A 22,665-nucleotide genomic window follows, 5' to 3' on the forward strand; every position below is an offset into this window, starting at 1 on the left:
TGGGTCTTCTAGGTATAGAATCATGTCGTCTGCAATAGTGATAATTTAGTTCTTATTTCCCTATTTTTATGCCTTTAATTTCTTTCATCTGTCTAATTGCTCTGGCCAGTGTTTCGAGAACTATATTGAATAGAAGTGGTGATAGAGGGCATCCGTGTCTTGTTCCAGATTTTAGAGGGAATGCCTTCAATTTTTCTCCATTCAGAATGATGCTAGCTTGAGGCTTAGCATAGATAGCTTTTACAATTTTGAGGTAAGTTCCTGTTATCCCTAGTTTTTCTAATGTTTTGAACATAAAGGGATGCTGTACTTTGTCGAATGCTTTTTCTGTGTCTATCGAGATGATCATATGGTTCTTATCTTTAAGTCTATTGATGTGGTGAATAACATTTATTGATTTCCGTATATTGAACCAGGCTTGCATCCCAGGGATGAATCCTACTTGATCATGGTGCACAATTTTTTTGATGTGCTTTTGTATCTGATTCGCCAGAATTTTATTGAGGATTTTTGCATCTAGGTTCATTAGAGATATGGGTCTATAGTTTTCTTTCTTTGAGGTGTCTTTGTCTGGTTTCGGAATCAGGGTGATGTTGGCCTCATAGAATGAATTTGGAAGAGCTCCCTCTTTTTCTATTTCCTGAAGTAACTTGAAAAATATTGGTATTAATTCTTCTTTAAAGATTTTGTAAAACTCTGCTGTATACCCATCCGGTCCTGGGCTTTTCTTGGTTGGTAGTCTTTTGATTGCTTCTTCTATTTCATCCATTGATATTGGTCTGTTCAAATTGTGTGAATCCTCCTGACTCAGTCTGGGCAAATCATATGACTTAAGAAATTTATCGATGTCTTCACTATCTTCTATTTTATTGGAATATAGGTTTTCAAAATAATTTCTAATTGTATTCTGTATTTCTGTAGCATCTGTTGTGATATTGCCTTTTTCATCCTGTATGTTAGTAATTTGAGTTCTCTCTCTTCTTCTCTTCATTAGCATGGCTAAGGTTCTGTGGATCTTATTTATTTTTTCAAAGAACCAACTTTTAGTTTTGTTAATTTTTTCAATAGTTTCTTTTGTTTCAATTTCATTGATTTCCGCTCTGATTTTAATTATTTCTTGCCTTCTGCTACATTTGCTGTTGTTTTGCTCTTCCTTTTCTAGGGCTTTGAGATGAAGTGTGAGCTCATTTATTTGTTGGTTTTTTATTTTTTTGAGGAATGACCTCCAGGCGATGAATTTCCCTCTTAAAACTGCTTTCATTGTGTCCCATAGATTCTGATATGTTGTGTCTGTATTTTCATTTATCTCTAAGAATTTTTTGATTTCCTCCTTTATGTCTTCTGTAACCCATTGATCATTCAGTAACATATTGTCATTTTCCATGTGATGTAGGATTTTTCCTTCCTTCTTTTATCATTGATTTCCAGTTTCATTCCATTATGATCAGATAAAATGCATGGTATTATCTCCACCCCTTTATATTTACTGAGGGTTGCCCTATGGCATAATATATGGTCTATTTTTTAGAAGGATCCATGTGGTGCTGAGAAGAAAGTGTATCCACTTGATGATGGTTGGTATATTCTATATATGTCAGTTAAGTCTACGTTATTGATTGTGATATTGAGTTCTATAGTTTCTTTATTCAACTTTTGTTTGGAGGATCTGTCCAATGGTGAGAGAGGTGTGTTGAAGTCACACATAATTATTGTGTTGTGGTCTATTTGATTCTTGAACTGGAGGAGAATTTGTTTTATGAACGTCGCAGCACCATTATTTGGTACATAAATATTGATAATTGTTATGTCTTGTTGGTGAATGGTTCCTTTTACCAGTATATAATGTCCTTCCTTATCCCTTTTGATTAACTTAGTCTTGAAGTCGATTTTATTCGATATGAGGATGGCCACCCCTGCTTGCTTACGAGGACCGTGTGCGTAGTATATTTTTTCCCAACCTTTCACCTTCAGCCTGTGTATGTCTTTTCCAATCAGATGTGTCTCCTGGAGGCAGCATATTGTTGGATTTGTTTTTTAAATCCATGTTACCAGCCAATGTCACTTTATTGGAGAGTTTAAGCCATTAACGTTTACAGTTACTATTGATATATGGTTTGTACTTCCAGCCATGTTTGATTATTTATCTCTCTTTTTTAAAATTTAGTTTGTTTCTCCATGATTAGCTCCCCCACCCCGCCCTCTGTCTTTACTGAGGCACTTCCCACTGATGGTTTTGGTTATTGTTTTTCATTTCTTCCTCGTGTAGTGTTTTGCTCAAGATGCTTTGCAATGCTGGTTTTCTGGCTGCAAATTCTTTTAACTTTTGTTCATCATGAAATATTATTACTTCATTGTCGTACCTGAATCTTAATTTTGCTGGATACAGAATTCTTGGTTGGCATCCATTGTATTTCAGTGTTTGAAAAACGTTGTTCCAGGATCCTCTTGCTTTCAGTGTCTGCGATGAAAAATCCATTGTTAACCTTATTGGTTTACCCCTGAATGTTATCTGCCTCCTTTCTCATGTAGCTTTTAATATTTTCTCTTTGTTCTGTATATTGGATATCTTCATAACAATGTGTCTTGGCGTTGGTCTACTGTGATTTTGTATGCTCGGTGTCCTGTATGCATCTACAATTTGTATATCCGTTTCCTTTTCTATTTCTGGAAAGTTTTCTGTAATTATTTCATTCATCAGGTTACTCATTCCCTTGGTTTGAACCTCTATACCTTCCTCTATCCCAATGACTCTTAAGTTTGGTTTTTTTATGTTATCCCATGTCTCTTGGATGTTTTTCTCGTGATTTTTTACCAGCCTTTCTGAGTTGGCTAGACTCTTTTCAAGATGATATATTTTGTCTTCATTATCTGACGTTCTGGCTTCTACTTGCTCCACTCTGTTAGTGATACTCTCATTTGAGTTTTTAAGTTGTTTTATAGTTTCCTTCATTTCTAGAATTATTGTTTGTTTTTTTTATAATCTCTATCTCCAGATAAAGATGCTTAACTTCTTCTTTTTTCTGTTTATGTAATTCATTTTCAATGTGTTCTTTCACTGTTTGAATTTGCTGTCTCATATCCTCTTTAAGGTTCCATTCCATCTGTCTAAGGTATTCCTTGAGTTCTCTATTTGACCATTTTTCTGATGACTCTAGATCCTCCTGAATATTTAGGCTCTCCTGCATTGTCTATACTCCTTTTCTTCCTTGCTTTTTCATGCTGCTCATGTTATTTTTTGTTCTGTTTGACTGCTGAGTTACTGTTTACTCCTATAAATTTATTTGATGCTTTGGAGGAAAGGTATTAGAAGGGAAGGGAAGAAGTCACTAAAGAGAATGAGAGTAAGCAGGTAGAATTCAAGGAAGGGGGAATAAGAAACTTGAAAAGAAATGAAAAGACAAAAGAAAAAATAGAAAAGAAAAAAAGAAAAAATAATAAAATAATAAAAATCAAAATTAAAAAAAATTAAAAAAAAATTTAAAAAACAACAACAAAAAATGAAAATTAAAAAAACCCCAAATTAAAAAAAAATTAATAAATGCAGTCTTAGAGTTTGATTAACTTCTCTTCCAGTAGGTGGAGCTGTGCCCACCAGGCCAAGCTTCTCCTCTCAATACGGGGGAACCAATGTGCAGCAGCTCCTCCTCCCAGACTGGGCGGGTCTCCAATCCTGAGTGCCTAGGGCCTTCTCTTGTGTCTAGTCGCTTCCCCACTTTTCCTCAAGCCAGGCCCCACTCATCGGTGTTGCTCACCACAATATTGGCTACACACCAGGTCTGCTGCTCCCGGGAGTCCTGTTTTCATGAACGCCTGGGCACACTCTCCCTGTTTGCCATTCCCTCAGACCCTAAGTTTGTAGAGCTTGGGGCTGAGAACCCTCAGCGAATTTTGCTTGCCCTCCGGTAGCCACGCCCCCAGTAGCTGGTGCAAGGGACCTCAGCTGTCAGCTCTGGTGGGAGCAGTAGCTGGGAGTTCCGCGCCGCAGGTCCCGCGCCACTCCTGATTCCCTCGGTCTGGCTATGGCGCTCACGGGAGAGCTGAGAGGGGCCCTTCAGGTTCCCCGCTGTGTGGAGAGGGATGGCTAGGGGATTACACACCCGTCACTGCTAGTTTCAATGAAGTTATCTCCTCCGCCGCGTTCTGGTGACGTCAGTTCTCTGCCATGGTGGAATCCCATGCAAATGGCGACAGTTCGTTCCCTTTGCCGGGTGACCAATGCAACGGGTGGGTCCTGACTGGCTCTCCCAAGCCCCGTTTCAATCCCCTGGCCACTGCCTATGAAGGCTCGGTTGGCCTTAACCTCCGTAGGTTCAGAAGGGCCGACCAGTTGTTTTAGCAGGATTGTTTAGTGCTGAGTCACAGCAGTTTGTCTGCCAGAAGCAGGCGAACGGGAGCTTGAATTCAGCCGATCCGGGCTCGGTGTGTGTTCTGAGAGGCCCAGACTGCTCGCCCCAGATCCACGTCAGCTCAGCATTGCCTAGTGATCCTGAGCAAACAGCATTTAGATGGTTTACAACTCCCTATGCCCGCGCAGCTGAAGAGGTCAGAGACTTGATCTCTCCGCGCCCGCCGCCATGTTGGATCTAATCTTAACTCTTTGAAGAACCAAAGCCAAGAGAGTTCTTGTCCTTCATTCTGTATTTGTTTGACTCTTCATAGAGCCATCTAATTTGTCTCATTTTTCCTGCCTTGGGCAGGGGTTGGGGGAGAAGATGTATGTTAGCATCCAGAGGACCAGTCCTGGTTTAAAGTCACGTGCTGTAAGAACTCCTAATTTTCAGAAGATTAAAGACCTCCTGTCCCCTACCAGAAGCTGATTGCTTCCTAAGGAGCTTTGGTGCCGTCATAGCTAAATGTAGGTGGAACAGGAACTAAACAGAGGATACTGAATTCTTTTATGTATAAAGGTGAACTTATGTAGAAGAGATGTTAGGTAGTCACAAAAGGTGTGTTGGTTAGAAGGGTTTCATGCTTAAATTAGGGAACAACATAGGTTTATCTCTTTATGCTACCTCTTCTGCACAGGATCTGCTTCAGTGCAGTTGAAGTTATCAGTCAGAGTAATCTACTTCAGCCAGGGCTGGCTGAAGATACTTATTTGATTATTTAATGTGTTTGCATGGCCAGCAGAAGGAATTCATGTACTTCTAGGGGTGAGGGGGAAAAAGGAATTAGCATGAAAGATTTTTTCCAATTCTCTATTACTTCTCCTGTTTATGCAATGTTTATTTATCCCAACTATAAACAAAAGTTATTACCACTGTAGTTTGATTGATGATTAAGACTGTGAAACTTATTGAGACAATCATGTTTACTTTTTGGCTACACTAACAAAATCAGAGTGGAATCTCTCTACATATAGATTCTATATTTCATTACATGTCTAAAAATCCTAAAAAGTTGTTATTCTCGGGTTGGGGTTATGGCTCAGCGGTAGGGCACTCGCCTAGCATTTGCCAGGCACTGGGTTTGATCCTTAGCACCACATAAAAATAAATAAAATAAAGATATTTTAAAAATTATAAAAAAGTTGTTATTCTCAATTCTCAAAATAATTACATTGTTTCTGAGACTATCAGAACAGATATCCTGGCTATATTACTAAATATTACAAAATGCAAACAAAAATGTTCCCTGTTCAGAGTTGCCTGGTAGTCTACTGGCTTGTTTGTCTCCATCTTGACCAACCCCAAAAGGAGGGAAGAAGTAGAGAAAAAAAGGTAGATACAGAAGACAATCTGGGTGCTCCCAACTGTTTTCATTCTCTTGGAAGAAGTAGTATTCAAGTCTCTGAGAAAGACACCAAAATTCCTTTTAATTCAGCTTGCCCAATATCAAGAACCTTCCATTGACCTGTGAAAAACAGGGGACCTTGAGAAGATATTCTTGGCAAAGATGGTCCAGTTGAAGGAATTGGGATTTTCTACCCAAATCATCACAGAGGAGACTCACATGCACGAAAGGAATGAATGAAAGAGGGTGTTCTGATTTCCATTTATTGAGAGATTAACTTTTGAAATGAAATTCTAAGCTCTCAAGGGTGACTAAAATCATTCCCCTATTTCCACGCCATCTTAAACCTCACATTATTTCATTAGGTTTGTGAAAGATACTTTTTACCATTGTATTATATATTAGTATTAAGTAGAGTGGTTCCCCTCTATCTCTGGGTTCTGGAGGTACAGCCCCAATTTCTTTCTTAAGTTACTGCTTGTATATTGAGTTCTTTTACCATGTAGAAGAAATTTATAGGACACTAAAATAATCTTCTCTGGAATAAATAATTTTGCTATTTTTAGCATAACAATCATAGAAAGCTTTTGGAGCTTGGGGTGGGTTTGGGCAGGGGGAGTAAAACAAACAACCTAGCACTACCCTAGGTCAATTTCAGATGAAGAACCTATAATCTGTCTGATGAAAGTTATTCAGTCCAATAAATAATACTAATAGAAATAAATGTCATTATTTCAAGTACATATAAATTAGCCAAATTAGGTTTCCTTTTCCTGGAGGTAAATGAAGTTACCACGTCCATCAATACAGGGTTACTTGCTTTTTTCCTAAACGAATAATACCGCTTCATGTCTTCTTTGACATGAACATATTGCTTACTCCTGGAATGTCCTTCCCTCACCTCTTCATCCACTACTTGTCCTAAAAATTCACCTTCCTAGAAATTTTTTTCTTTTTCTTTTCTTTTTTTAAAAAATTTTATTATTTATTTTTTAGTTATTGGCGGACACAACATCTTTGTTGGTATGTGGTGCTGAGGATTGAACCCGGGCCGCAAGCATGCCAGGCGAGCGCGATACCAATTGAGCCACATCCCCAGCCCCTAGGAAATTTTTCTGACCCCTAATTTGTGGTCCCTCATTTGTGTTCATTTAGCATTTGTATCATGATACTTTGCACTGGAATAATGAACCAGACCTCACATTCCTGGAGGTCAGCAACCATGTCTCATTCAACTTTATCCTCCAAAATGCTCCAAGGATGGCATCAGACACATTAGCAGTGAGTGCTCAGGAAATACTCCAACCCCAACCCTCTATTTTGTTTTGGTCTCAAACAAATATATTTCATAGATGTTCTTTTGAGATTTTAGCCAAAAGAAACTGATTTCTCTAAGTGAAATAAGCCTCTTAAATTCACTGACTACAACTACTTTGATCAAGTCACTTTATTCAATGAATATGAATATTCATGTCCTATACACTGTTCTAAATCCAAAGAATCCTGTTTCAAAGAGTTTAGAAGATGGCAATAGTCAATTCACCTCTTATAGGAATATAGCACATTTACAGGCAATGTGAGATTAGGATATGTACAGTATTGTGAAAATCAGGAAAGAAGTGCAAATGATGCTGTTTAAATGAATTTGAATTGTTGAAGTTCAATCAGGAAGGAGGATGCAGAGAAGGAAAACAATTAGTAGACAAATAGCAGATGGCATTTGATGCCTGCTTTGGGGTTGCCAAAGAAAACCAGAGCCAGCCTGGTACAGAGGTGCACGACAGTGATCCCTGCAACTTGTGTGGCTGAGGCAGGAGGATCACAAATTAGAGGATAGGGCTGGGGATGTGGCTCAAGTGGTAGCTCACCTGGCATGCGTGGGGCCTGGGTTCCACCCTCAGCACCACATACAAACAAAGATGTTGTGTCCATGGAAAAAACTAAAAAATAAATATTAAAAATATTCTCTCTCTCTCTCAAAAAAAAAAAAAACAAACAAAAACAAATTAGAGGATAGCCTGAGTAATTCAGCTAAACTCCGTTTTAAATAAATAAATAGGCCAGGGAATGTAACTCAGTGATAAAGCACCCCTTGGCTCAGTCCCCAGTATAATGATGATGATAATAATAATAATAATAATGCCAGCACCAGACAGTAAAGTGGTAAATCATGATTTATGAAGGAACATGAGACATTAGGATATAGAACCGGGCTCAACCGCCATATCACAAGTTTGTGAATAAAATCTGTTTTTAAGGAAAGATAGGAGATATCTCTTGAAAATCAAAGGAAGATCAACAGAGGAAAGGAACCAGGGGTGGGAGATCAGGAGGGAGGAGGGAATTGCTGGGGAGTGATATCGGCCAAATTATGTTGTTCTGTTGTGTGCATGTACGACTATGTAACAAATTCCATCATTAAGTACAAGTAAAATGCTCCAATAAAAAAAAAATGGAGAAAAAAAATTAGTTTTTAACTCTTTACCCCCACACCACGTCCCAGGGTGATTCAGGACTTTTCAGATAGAAGAATAAACAAACGCAGAGTACTAAAGCAAGTTGGGAGGAAAAGAAACTAACCCAATAAAAGTTGAGAAGTCAAGGCAAATAATTCCCCATAGGGGGTTAAGAGGCAGATGAGGAAAGTAGGTTTCTTCTAGTAATTTAGTGGGGCTATTAAGTGATACTTGGAAAACAAAATGTTTTTATATTTTTTCATGGGAGCTCAAGTAGGAAAGGTAAGTTTGAACAGGGTTGTTTAGAATGCTATGCCAAATTTGGACTTAATTCTGCACATCTAACTGGGAGTCTGGGAGCTGTAGAGGATTTTAGGTCTGACTCTATCTTTGTATGTGACAAGCACCAAGCATCTCCTCTCCCGACTAGAGTATAGCCACTTCTTTTAAGAAATGGGTTGCGTCAGATGTCTGCTTAGGTCCCTTCCAACCTTGACTGTCTGCATCCGAGGTACTCTGCCGGCTTCCATTCCCCCGACCCTGTGCCTCGTTCCCTTTCTTTTTATCTTAGACCAGATACCACCCTCCCGACCCTTCGGCCTTCCTCGGGAGCCTTCAGTCTAGAGCAGGCGAGGGGCGGGAAAACACGTGCCCAGGTAAAACATCTCCGCGGCCCAACTTCCCAGGCAGCAGCACCACCTGGGCAGTGCCTCGAGCCGCATCCGCCCTACAGTGGGCGGGGAGCTGAGTTTCCGGGTCGCTTTTTGTCCCAGTTCCCTAGGGGTGGGAGTCCGGGCCCTCCTCTGCGATCTGCCGCGGGAAGGAGAGCCGAAGCCCGCCCCTCGCGCGTCCCGGGTTTCCCTAAGGAACAAAAGCGTGAGACCCGGCCGCAGCCACCACGCTCTATCGCGACACAGGCCTGGCCTTTGAAAACCGACGGACTTCTAGGGTGCCCCCAGCCCTGCGCTCCGAGAGCTTAAAGAGCCGGGAGCCGAGTCAGGGGGGCGGCAGGCGGCGGCGACGGCGCGCGAGCCGCACCGGGTCACGTGAGGCGGCCGGGACCACGTGACCGGCGCCCTCGTGCTCCGCCCCTTCGCCGCCGGTCGGCTTCGGTGTTCTCTCCAGCTTCTGCGGCTGGCAGAGCTTCCGAGATCCCAGTGGCGTTCTGGGAGCTTGGGCCCGGCCGGCAAGGCGGCGACAGGCCTCGCAGGTAGAGGTGGGTGCGGGTCGAGCTCGCGAGGCCTCCTCCGACCCGGTCCTTTCCCCGCCTCCCTTCCCCGCAGCCGGGCCGGGTGTGCCCCGTTACTCCTGCCCTCTCCCACCTCCCTGCCTCTCCGGTTCCCGGGCTCGCGAGGCGCCGCGTTCCGAGCCGGCTGTGTGGCACTTCAGCTGTCGTTTCTTCCTGCCGAGAGGAGGCAGGGGTGGGAGAGGAGAGCCAAAGTTTTCTTTACTGCTCTCTGTTTGGAGCCGCACGGATGCGGGTATTTTTGTTTTGTTGTTTTTGCTCGCAGCTGAAGTGTTGTCACTGCGCTAGCGCCGTTTTGCTGAGAGGGGACCTCCCTGCTGACTCTCCCCTTCTCCACTTGGTCCTTCCCCAGATATTCGCATCTCCTTCGCGCGCGAGGGTAGTGTTGTCACAAGCTGTAGTCTCGACTTTTTCCTGGCGACAAGGAATCCACAAGAGCGGGGGCGGGGGGACTTATTTTACTAGGGACATTTATCCTGGAGTATTGGGGTAAACTGAGGGAATGGAATTTATCTGTCCTGCGTCTGATAAAAGCCGCCTGCTTTATTTTAAGATGACCATAGAAGAACACTCTGTTCTCTTTACGATGTCTCACCAGCAAATAAGTAGGTGAGACAGCTGCAGAACTCATTGCAGCTGGGTACAATCTTGTTACCATGCTTTCCTTTGCCCTGTTCGCCTCATTAGGATTAAAGTCTATAGAGGGCAAAAATTGAGTTCTGAAGCTGATGTGTTTTGTGAATTGATAACATATGAACCTCAAAGTTCCGAAGGCACGGACATAATGCCCGAAGGCATGGAAAAATGATTGAACCCTGAGGGCAGTTTGTAGTGTGCTTTAAACTTTAAAGAGTGGCTGTTGCACCGGGTGAATTTCACCCCTTTGAACTGTTTTCAGGGTTGAGTATGTAACCATATATTTAGATTCTATTAATACAGCAGTTCATCTGTGGCATGTCTTTCAGTGCATTGTGTGAATACCAGTCTGTGTTAGTACTTCTAGCTAGGTCCTTTTTCTTCTATCCTCTAGGCCATTTCTCTTGGAGAGGAAGTGTGTTAACCTTTAAGGAGTTTTCTGCAAGTGATTTTTATGTCTGTGATTTAGGTGATCAAGTTCTAGAAATTTAAAATAAGGAATAGCTATAAAAACCAAAGCTATCGATCTTGTACCTTTATTCATTCATTCATTCGTTTATTTTAGAAACGGGGTTTCACTGGGTTGCTAGATTGGTCTCTAACGGGTAGGCCCGTGGAATTCTCTTCCCCTCACCTGCCCCAGCCTCTCAAGTGGCTGGGATTACTGGGATTAAAGGTGTGTGCCACCAGTCCCGCCAAATTTGTAGTTAAAAAAAGTTCCTTGTAAGGTTTTTAAAATTAGAAAAAGCCTGTTGTATGTTCCAGCCAGAGCTTGGCCTTATCTTAATTTTCAGGAGCTCTACCATTGACCCAGTCCTTTTTTATTTTGCCACAAGGTCTCATTAAGCTGCCTAAACTGCCTCAAAGCTTGCAATCCTCCTGCCTTCAGAGTAGCAATGATTACAATTGTGTGCCACCATGCCTAGCTTTATTCTATGATTTTTTTAAAAACATTGTATGTTTTGTATGTGTTGAGTAATGCACAAGAGGGATATGATGGGTATTGGTTGAATTTAACCCGAATAGACTTCCTAGAGGGGATCAGTTAGTAATTATCTGTCAATTATATATTTGACCCACAACATGAATTTGTTGTGGGTCAAAATATATTTAAAAAAATATAATTAAAAAAATTAAAAAGTTTTCAAGAACATTTAGTCCACAATACAGTCTTACTTTTTAAATTTTGCCAAGTAAGGGCTGGGGTTAGTTATAGCTCAGTGGTAGAGTGCTTGCCTCACCATGTGAGGCACTGGGTTCGACCCTCAGCACCACCTAACAAATAAATAAAGATATTGTGTCCATCTTAAAAAAAAAAAAACACTTTAAAACAATAAATTTTGCAAGCAAATCATAGGAGAAAATTTAGAAAATACAAATAAATATAAAGAAGAATGTATATGGTCTATAATTATACTACCTAAAGATAAGTTAATATTTTAGAATATGAGTACTTTTTTTTTCTATACACATTTTTGGGTTGCAGAGTTCAGATGTTGAGCTTTCAGATTATAAGGGATTCGGTGATATCTAAATCCAGCTCATTCTTAAATCTAGGAGAGCCAGTAGCAAGAGTTTTGAAGCTAGGGGCTGAGGTGGTGAATCAGTGGTAGAGTGCTTGCCTAGTTCATGTGATGCAGTGGGTTTGATCCTCAGCACCACATAAAAATAAAGTTATTATGTCCATCTACTGCTAAAAATAATTTAAAAAAAGGAGTTTTGAAGCAATCCAAATCTATTTGATTCTTAAATTTTTTGATAGTTTGGATAGCAGGAGTTTAAATAGCTAGGGATGCTTGTATATGTGTGTTAGGTTCACTTTTAAAAAGGAGATCATATGAATAAAAAGATCATACCTTTTTATTCATGTGCATAATAAATTGTAAGTTATGAAAGGACTTCAGGAAGTGATGGATCTCATCCAGGAAAACACATACTCAGACCATTTCTAAAAGATGGTGTCTATCCTTCCCACAACCCCAGGAAAGAAGATTCCATGGTTTTCCTGAAATTAGCATTCTACATGGTCAGCTTTTTGCTGGGATATTCTTTCTGAAGCTTAAAAAGTGAGTAGTTTTGGAAATAGACAAAGTCTGTACCTTCTCAAGTGCTTCAATCCTGAACTCAGTACGGTGGAGATATTCTGTGGTATTGTTTACAGCTGGAATATATTGTTTGCAAAGATGACTACTGCCTCCAACTCTTCTCATCACTGTGCTTGACTGCCTGCTCCTGCAGTCAGAAGATAGAGGCTGTTTTTGCTTCGTTTGTATTGAGGCCAGCCACCTGACTTGTTTTGACCAATAGACGGTGGTGGAGGTTATACTGTGCCAGTTCTGGGAATAGTCCTTAAGAGGCATGGCAGCTCTAGCTTTCATTGCCTTAGAAGCCAGTCAGTGTTTATAGAAAAGCTTGGTCTAGACTAGCTGGAAAGAGAAAGACCACTAGAATGTGCCACATATGTGAACAAGGCTTGTTTTAGTTCTAGTTAAATTCCCACTGCCTGTGACCTAGGGAGTAACTCCAGCTTCCTACACTCAAAATTCATTTTCAAGAGAAATGCTATTATTTTAAGCCACAGTTTTGGAATGGCAAGTTACTCAGCAATAGATAATTAAAACAACAACATCTTTTACCATAAAACCCTTGCTATTAATCTGGATCACAGTACAAGTTAGTCCCAAGATGTGAAAAAAAAAATTGTGGTCAACGTATGTAATAGTATACTTTGGTGATACATCTCTAAATCTTTATATCATGTAGGAATGTACTTGTGGATTAGTTAAATCAAAGACTGCCTATGCTCTACATGGTAACTGGTTGAATAAAATAATTTTCTTTTGTGTTACTGGTTATTGTATATGTGATTTTTGTTACTAATTTAAGTAAACACTTTATGATATGATTATCTGCAGGTGTTTTGAAGAAGTGACCTACTATTGTATATGTGCTGCTGAAGGGAGCACAGAATGACTCATTATTGAAACGATGGATGTGTGATGTTTCTCTTGGCAGTTTGCCATTTGATGAAGTTAGCACTGTTTGTAGTTAAATTCTTATAGTAAAGTTGTCAGATCTGTAGTGAACTTGTGTTTGAGAGATGATTCATTTTCAAAGTTTAAGAAGAGTGGATCTTAAGCAAAGTGTCATTTCTGGTGTGACTTTAAACAAAATGATAAGATTTTTCAGGAGCATTCTGTTACTGCTTTTAAATGAAAAAATTCTCTGAGCAGTTATTCCAATTCTGGTTAGAACAACTTTTAAAGAACTCCTGGAGAAGAAAATCTCTACAGGACATGAGAGGGTACCTCAAGCCTGTGGTGGTGGTGGTCTTCTGGGTTCTTCTTGCTTGGTGACTGCTTTAGACTTCTGCAAACATTTTTTTTTTTTATCTTCAGGTTGCTCCTTTTCTTCCTTGCAACAGAAAGCCTTACTTCTTTCTTTACAGGGAAAAATAATTGACCTCTGAAGAGAATGCTCCCAGATGCAAATCACAACTGCACTAAGATACCATCTCAAACACTGGAGTGACTGTAATGTAAATAGACAATGATAAGGGTTGGTGAAGGTATGGGAAAATTGGAACCCTCATGTAAAAACCCGGGTCACTGGTGGGTATGTAAAGAGAGAAAGCACATGATCATGTGAATGAATATGTCTCCAACATTTGGCTCTGCAGCCTTTAAAGTTTTTCATCCACTTCCTTCCTTTCCTCTTCCTCTTGTGTTGGATTGGAAGACTTTCTGCAGCTTTTATCACATCTCTGCTGCTTTCTCAAGAACCTTACATACTTGTTTTATCTTCTTTTATTGTGCCTTTTTTTTCCCTCCGTACTAAGGATTGGACACAGGGGTACTCTGCTGCTCTGCTATATCCCTAACCCTCTCCCCTTTTTTGTGCTGGGGATTGAACTCAGGGCCTTGCACATGCTAGGCAAGCACTCGACCACTGAGCCACACCTTCCCAGCCCTTTTTAATTTTTATTTTGAGATAGGGTCTCACTAAGTTGCCCAGGTTGGCTTCAGCCATGCACTTTTCTTGCCTTAGCCTCCCTAGTTGCTGGGGTTATGGGTGTGTACCACCACACTTGGCCTCTTTTATCTTTGGTATTTCTACTGGCTCCTTTCTAGGTATTGAACATGTTTAAAATAAGATTACCAAAAAATGTCTCTCAGCTCCATCTTATTTCCACAGTTACCACCTTGGTTCTCTAGTTTCTTTGACAGTCATATTTCTGGAACATGTTTATGCTCATTGCTTTCTTTTTTTTTTCTTTTTTCTTTTTTTTTTTTTTTAGCTTTCACTGCTCAACCTGCTGCAATCTGGCTTCTTCTACCCACAGCCTTACAGATTCTACTCATTGGGGTCATCAGGAATTCTTGTTAGAGCTGTAAACATTCTCAGCTCTTACTTTGGTCTCTCAGGAGCACGGGTGCTGGCATACCTCCTGCTTGTGATGCTCAGTTTGTAGCTCATGACACTGCACTCTGCTGGTTTTCTTCCTTCTTTGTTCCTCCTTTGTCTCTACTGTGGGGTTCACCCTGTCCCTTTCCTGTTAGAGTTTCATCACTTTTTGCCCATGATTGTCCATGCTTCTTACTCCACATACTTTTCCCTGGGTGAATTCATCCCACTAGTCCCCAAAATTTAAAATGTCCAGAATCGAGCTCCTTATTCCTTGGAACCTTCTGTAGTCTCCATTAAGGGAGCGGTATGAGGCGCACTCTCATACTCAGGCCAAGCATCCAGGTAATCCTTGCTCTGCTTTTCCTCTCACCCAGTGCCTGCTTCCCATTTAGTCACAGAATTCTTTGAGTCTCCCTCCTGTTGGGTGTTCTTCCTTTCCCTGGCGTACCTTCCATCCTTTATTTCCTGGCTTAACGTAGCCATTTAGACTCCCTCGGAGCCCTCTTCCTCACCCCCTTTAGTCTCCAAGTTCAGACAAAGTAATCTTTACAGACCTGCATCTGATCATGCTCTGCTTAGACTCTTCAGGGATTACATGTGGCTACTAGGATAAAGCCTGAGTTGCTTGCCTTCAGCCATGCTCACTTTCATCAGACCTTGACCTGGCATATGCTCATTTTAGAGGTGTCACCTCTCTCCAAGAGGTTGAAGCACATTTGCCATTTCTCAGGCTCCCGAAGCCTCTGAAGCCCCACATCCCACCATCAGAGCAGTGGCATTCTGTCATGAGCGTCTCTTCTGTGTCTAGATGTTCCCACCGCATGTAAGCTCTGCTGAGGGCAACCTCTGGGGTTAGCTCTGCCTTGTTTACCTAATGACATTCAGTAAACATTTATTGAATGAATCGAGTATGGTTCTGCCTGTCCATTGCTGGACTTTTAGTTTGGCTTTCATTTATTGCAGGGTACAATTGGGTACTTTTCATTTGGCTGGAGACTAGTGGACAAAATTACTTTCAGAACACTCCCATAGGAAAGCTTCATGAAACCATAAATAAGTTTGAACTCAACTCCTCCATCCCAGCCTTGAACTTATTAGAAAAAATAAAATGAAGTAATACTGTGTTCTGTCCATTTTCCATTTCTTAAACCTTTTAATATCTATTTTTATGTGGTTTATCTTGTTATGCATGTATGTTTGCAACAAAGAACAAAGCCATAGAAAAGTATTATTATTGAGATTTCTTTCCTGGTTTTCATTTGAAAATAAAACCATCCCGGTAAAGGTAGTACTTTTATAGGACCACAGCTTCACAACCCTGGATGTGTTATTCTTTATGGTGTTGATATTGTGGCTACTTGGGTTGCTTGTTATTCCAACCTGAACACATAATTTCAGTAGAATTATTTCTTCACTTACAATGAGCTGTCAGATTCCCGTGTCCTAGAATTGCTGAATACTGGACAATGAGGTAAAAGCAATTCCTTGTATGCTAGGACTGAAGAAATGCTTCTACAGGCCATTACTGCAATTTGTGCTTCAAGTCAAATAATTTATTGTCTGTTGGGAATTGACAGCTATAGATACTTTTGTTTTCCTCTTAAATAAGAGTATTGACTTTGAACCCAACTAATGAGGCAAAGGGTAATCACAATCAGTGTTGGGAAATTCTAAGACAGCAGTCATGTTGTGTTTTAATGGAGGTAGGAGGAGGGTGACTTTTAGTCATCTGTACTTTGATTCTTGGTATCTAGGATGATTGCTTCAGCTGCATCCTTATGAATGATGACAAACTGGTGGAGTTTGGAGAAGGCTACATTCTCAGGTTTACTCTTGAGGAATTTGTTGAGATTCCAGACATTCCTTCCCTTTTATTCTTCTCAGATATGAGCCTGCAGAAGAGAGAACTGGAGGGCAGCTGTCCTAGCAGCTGAGGCAGTAATTATTGTCTCAGCATATCTTTGAAACTTTACATCTTGTTCGCAGTCCTCAAACCATGCAATGGGTATAATAGTTTTAAAGTTGTGTTTTAAAATGTTCAAGATTGATTCAATCTCAGAGGTTAATCTGAACCTGGGAATAATATTTGGTGTCCAAATCAGACGTGTAGCATCTGCTCATTCTCACAAGGCCCATCAGAACAGGTTGAAAGAAACTGGTGTGAGTAGCATCAGACTCTTCTTTAACTCCAGAGGCTTTTTGCATTGCTTTTGGTAAAGTTAGACGGATGACATTAAGTTGTAAGATTGTACACAAAATGTTTTCTCCAAACCCTAGAACTCTTTTATTTGAAAGTGTTCCTGGAGGGCTGGAGTTGTGGCTCAGTGGTAGAGCGCTTACCTGGCATGTGTGAGGTCCTGTGTTCGATCCTCAGCACCATATAAAGATAAGTAAAGGTATTGTGTCCATCTACAACTAAAAATTATTAAAAAAAAAAAAAAAAAAGAAGTGTTCCTGGAGTTGAAATAGACTGTGCTCAGAAATGGAGAAAAAGATGGTCACATCCTTAAATCTTTTATGCTCAAATGAGAACTCCAGTTGGTCAAAAAGGAAGAATGCTCTGAGGAATACTTTTTCTTATAAGAAACCAGATGCCTTTTTTTTGGTAGTGGGTGTTGAACTCGGGGGCACTCAGCCACTGAGCCACATCTCCAGTCCTATTTTGTATTTTATTTAGAGACAGAGTCTCACTGAGTTGCTTAGCGCCTTGCTTTTTCTGCAGCTGGCTTTGAAATCTCAAACCTGCTGTTTTAGCCTCCCAAGCCGCTGGGATTATAGGTGTGCGCCAATGTGCCTGATGCTTTTAAGTGTCGAAGTGCTTTACGTTTTATCATCTGCTAGAATACTGAGAATTTTATTTTTAGAATTTTGTAAAACAGTTTTCTGGGATATATAATTTTCATATAATTGTCACTATTTTGCATGTATTTTTTCCATTTAATACATTAATATGTATCACATGTTCTGTATACTTATGATACATATTAATGTATTAAATGGAAAATGTTGAATCCCATTGTTTGCCTAATAATCCAGTAGTGTTTGTATTCTAGGTTTCCACTCACTTAGAATCTGACTTTCTGTTAGCTCCTCAGAGATCAAGATTGTTATCGTTTTGTTTGATGACCCCAGTATTCTTGGTATCTAGGGTGATTGCAGGAGAATTAGTAATATGTGCTATTATTTTATTCACATTATCATATAGTAGTGCTTTTTTTTTGGTGTGGCACTTTAGACTTCATCAGTAACTGATTAACTATAAATTTTTATTGTCAGGCAGCTTAACAACTTAAATTGATAACTAATTACCCATTCAATTTAGGAAGACAAACTTCTGTTAGGAATTTTCATTGTACATTTAAGGAATTAAAACATTTGTAATTAAAAAAAAAGAAATAATTTTGCATATTTGACCTTGCTTTTTTAAAATAGTCTAAACCTGACTCTAAGTTGGTATGCTGAAGAGCATTTCGGCCATTTAAAATGGATTGGGCTTCTGGGGCTGTAACTTGGTGGCAGAGCACTTGCCTAGCATGTGTGAGACACTGGGTTTAATCCTCAGCACCACATAAATAAATAAAATAAAGGCCTGATGTCCCACTATATATATTATATATTATATATTATATATATATATAAATTTTTTAAAAAGTTAAAAAAAAATAAAACGGGGGCTGAGTTTGTGGCTCAGTGACAGAGCGTTTGCCTTGCATTTGTGAGGCTCTGGGTTCGCTCCTCAGCACCACATAAAAATAAATAAACAAAGTAAAGATACTGTGCCCATGTATAACTAAAAAAAATTAAAAAAAAAAAAAGAATAAGATGGATTGGTCCACATTCAGAGTCTTAGTGTTTCCCCAAGAATCAGTTTTATAGAGAATGATGTAAACTCATATCATGTTCTACAGATGACATCTGAAGAGGAATCAGAATCTTGGTGCTAACCAGTTCTGAAGAGTTGCTTACTTGATTCTCACCTGTTTTCCTTAGAAATCATTTAGGTCAGCAGAAGACAGGTCCAGAGGTTAAAAAGTCTTGTTCATCAGCCTTCTTGAATCAAACATTTTGGATAGAATGGGGGAAGGGATTTGAGATCTGTGTGAAAGTCACATGCTTAGAGATCATCCCTAATATCTATTTTATATATATATATATATATATATTTATATTTATATATATATAAATAAAATCTTTAAGTGTTTATCTTTTAGTTGTAGTTGGACACAGTACTTTATTTTATTTATTTTTATGTGGTGCTGAGGATCGAACCCAGGGCCTCGAACTTGCTAGGTGGGAGCTCTACTGCGAGCCACAACCCCAGCCTCCTAATATTAATATTGAGACCATATTTCATCAGAAAGTTTTCCTGTTATATTTATCTCTATTGCCTGTTTCTTAAACTCTGTAAACGTATTCAAATATATATATTTGCTAGGTCAGTAAAATAAAATACTTCCCCATTCTCCCTTACAGGTATCAAAAGATTGGTTGTTATTCTACTCCTTCAGCCCTCCAGTTCTAAATGTAGATTTCTAAAATTGGAAGTTCTCTGTCCTCCTGGCTGAATTTGCTTTTTAGAGTATAAAATAAAATAACCTTTCTTACCGTCACAAATTCTATGAGGGACAGCACAATAGATAGGAAAAGCCACCCCTGGCAGTGGGATATTGATCTTTAGTGCTAATGGACTTAGAGCAAATCTGGGAGGAAGGGGACACAGGATGTATTTTCCAGTGCCAAAGAAAATGTGGAGATCCATGTGGGTAGAGGGTGTTAAACTCTCCTACCTCTGCTTGTTTCTTTTTTCTTCTCTGTTTTACCTCCATGCAATTTAAAAAAAAAAACACTGATTCACCTACTAACTATGCACAAGTGACAATTAAGGACCAAACATGTTATTTTTGAGAAAGTATTTCCTAGATTAAATATAGAAAAGACTAGCAAAAATAATTCTTAGTACATCAGAAGTAACTATTAATAATGATTTACATGCTAATTATAGCTCATCATTTTTCTGATTATCAAGCCCTGGGAAGACCTGTCATCTTGTAGTTCACTGGGTCTCGTTTGAATTGATGTATGTGCTGGAAAATTCTAAGAAGCTTTATTTAGAGTCAGAAGGAAGTACTGTTGGAGAAGTTTAGCTATTGGGAGGTCAGGGCTGATGTTCCCTATAAGAATTATAGGGGTGAGAGTGCATCCTGACTGTGCCACTTTCTGTGATACGACCTTGGCCAGTTATTTCACTTCTGAGCCACAGTTTCCACATACTTACTCCATAAGAATGAATTATTGTCTCCTTACAAGATTTTTGTGAAGATTGAATGAAATAACGTGTGTGAAGCAATCTAACTGCAGAAAGACAGATTGTTGACAATGGTTACTTTCTTCCTGCTCTTCTTTTGCTTTGCCTGTTTGTGTTGCTGGGAGAAATTACTTGCTTGGACAACATTTTTGCCCTTGTTCTTGTGCATTTAAGAAACTGTCCAGAGCTGCTTCGTTACATCTTGAATATGAAATTACAGATTTTTAGATGTAGCAGAAATTTTTGGGAAATTAAGGCTTAAAAAATTTAAGTACATGTTACACTGACTAGTTAAAAGTAAATATGACCTGTGTAACTACATCGTGTACAATCAGATGAATGAGAAGTTATACTCCATTTATGTCTTATGTGTCAAAATGCATATTCTATTGTCATGTATAACTAATTAGAACAAATATTTTTTAAAAGTAAATGTGAACTAAAAATCAGGCCTCTGTGCTTGATCCCTTCTGCTATACCAAGGCCTTGGTGATGCTTTTTTTTTTTTTTTTTTTCCAACAATGTAACTCTTTTGGGGAGGTTTGGGAGATTGAATTTAGGGCCACTGAGCCACATCCCCAGCCCTGTTTTGTATTTATTTAGAGTCAGAGTCTCACAGAGTTGCTTAGCACCTCACTTTTGCTGAGACTGGCTTTGAACTCACAATCCTCCTTCCTTAGCCTCCTGAGCTACTGGGATTACAGTCATGTACCACCATGCCTGGCCAACAATGTAACTTTTTTTGTTTTTACTTTTTTTTTTTTTAGATGTTAACCTTTATTTTATTCATTTATTTATAGGTGCTGAGATTCGAACCTAGTGCCTCACACATGCTAGGCAGGTGTCTACCAGTGTGCTACAACCCCAGCCTGGTGATGCTTTTTTTCTTTAGGATAAGTGTGCACACGTAAGATATATGAGCTGGGTTTTATATTGGCTCTTAAATTACTTTGGAGAAACACCTTGTAAAATAAAACTTCAAGTAATTAGTTATGGGTAAATTCAACTCATATAATAAACTGTCATTATGAAGGTTAGCTTCATCTTGCAGATTACCAAACCCTTAGGGCAGAATTCCATCTGATTAATGGTTTCAAAATAACTGTACCATTGTCAGGAAGTTATAGTTTTGAATGGTATCCCTTTGGGTTGTAATTTAAAAAGTGGTGTGAGTCTTATATTTTTGGTTAATTCTATATCATGTAAAATTTTAAATGTTGAAGGCTAATTTAATATGGTTCATAGTCTAATATACATCTGGGTATTCTTGAAATTTATCTGTTGCTGATAGGTTTTTTATATTGTTTGTGACTCCCCATTTGTTTTGTAAGAGACACAAGGCAAGCCATTTGAGAGAGATCTTTTTCTTTTAATTTTAAAAGCTTTTAATATAATTAAAATTATATCAAGGGTAAAATAGACTTTGATACAGCAATTCAATTTGGGGGAATTTTAGAAATTTATGTATAAAATAGAACATTTAGACAATAAATATGCAAACAATAATCATAGTATTGTTCTAGAAAAAGACTGGAAGTGACTCAAAGACCTCTCAGTAGGAAACAAGTTGTTAAATTGTGTACTAGAATTGTATAGTACCATTGAAAGAAATGAAGTAATTCTACTCATGCTAATTTGGAATGATTTCCATGATGTGCTGTTAAGTAAGGGGGGAAACTTCCTTTTGTTTTTGTTTCTAAAGTACACACAGGCTGGCGGGGACAGGGGTTGTGGCTCAGTGGTAGAGTGCATAAAGATCTATCAACAACTAAAAATATACATATACAAAAAATTACTTGCATATATATAATGCTTGAATGAGTATGCACTATCCTTGGAAGGAATTGTAAACAGTTGGTGACAGTGGTTGCTTCTGAGGAGAGGTCAGAGAATATTGGTAAGAAGAGTTACTTTCCTATACTTTTGTACCATCTGAAGCAAAATTTTATTTTTTTACTATGTTTATGTATTTTTATTTTCCCCAAATCCTTTGCCTGTCCTTATTAACAAACAGCATGCATGTGTGCAGGCACATGTATACGTAGCCATGCATGCACACTTGAAAGAATAGTCAGATATTATTTGATGAGTCTGCTGTGTAGTGATAGTGGGTATTTAACCCTCTCTGAACATGTGGTATGATGCTTGGGGCTGATAAACACCTGATCCTCATCATCCAAGTGCTAATGGGGAAAATCTCTGTGGTTGGTGGGAAATGAGGCATTGGTTAAGGATGCTTGAGCTCCCAAGCACTCTACATGTGCTGAGGGAGGTGCTGGAGCCAGAAAGAATTTGATCTTGAGCCTGCCTCTCTTGGCTGCTGTTAGAGTTCTAAGAGGGTAAGTAGGGGGCTGGGGATATAGCTCAGTTGGTAGAGTGCTTGCCTCGCCTGCACAAGGCCCTGGGTTCAATTCCCAGCACCACACACACAAGGGTGAGTGGGAAGGAACCTCAAGAGTATTGCCCTCATTAGGAAACTCTGGTTTTTCTTCCATTTCAGTTTCCAGAGGTAAGAGTCAAAATGGAAGTTCACTTGCATGATAGGAACTTGTACAGCTTTTGGAATTTCTAGAAATTCCCTTTAGGCTCACAAGGATTCTTTTTTTTTTTTCTTTATTTATTTTTTAGTTTTCGGTGGACACAACATCTTTGTTTGTTTTGTGGTGCTGAGGATCGAACCCTGGCCGCACGCATGCCAGGCGAGCGCGCTACCACTTGAGCCACATCCCCAGCCCTCACAAGGATTCTTTGCATAAAATTTCTTCTGTAGAATAAGTTCCCTGCACCCTCTAGGGTACCATTTATGCTAATTGTGATTTGCTTGAAGGCTGTAGTGGTCAGTGCCTAGATTGAGGTGCATTGCCTTATCTTGGTTGACATAT

At 39.5% G+C, this 22,665-nt stretch overlaps 1 protein-coding gene across 8 annotated transcripts in view; it reads left to right on the forward strand.

Moving 5' to 3' along the window:
- Window positions 1-9,297: 9,297 nt before the first annotated feature.
- Rcbtb1 (RCC1 and BTB domain containing protein 1) overlaps window positions 9,298-22,665 on the forward strand; it is a 42,821-nt gene continuing 29,453 nt past the window's right edge. For 2 of the 8 annotated variants that reach the window (XM_026393667.2, XM_026393663.2), the window contains exon 1: window positions 9,298-9,405. The gene's annotated coding sequence lies outside the window, so the exon portion shown is untranslated. Of the gene's footprint in view, window positions 9,406-12,054; window positions 12,138-13,519; window positions 13,640-22,665 lie in introns of those variants that run through there. The other 6 variants (XM_077795165.1, XM_026393664.2, XM_026393665.2 and 3 more) reach the window with 5 other exon arrangements.

This window comes from Urocitellus parryii, chromosome 2 (assembly GCF_045843805.1).
Source record: "Urocitellus parryii isolate mUroPar1 chromosome 2, mUroPar1.hap1, whole genome shotgun sequence".
Taxonomy (NCBI): domain Eukaryota; kingdom Metazoa; phylum Chordata; class Mammalia; order Rodentia; family Sciuridae; genus Urocitellus; species Urocitellus parryii.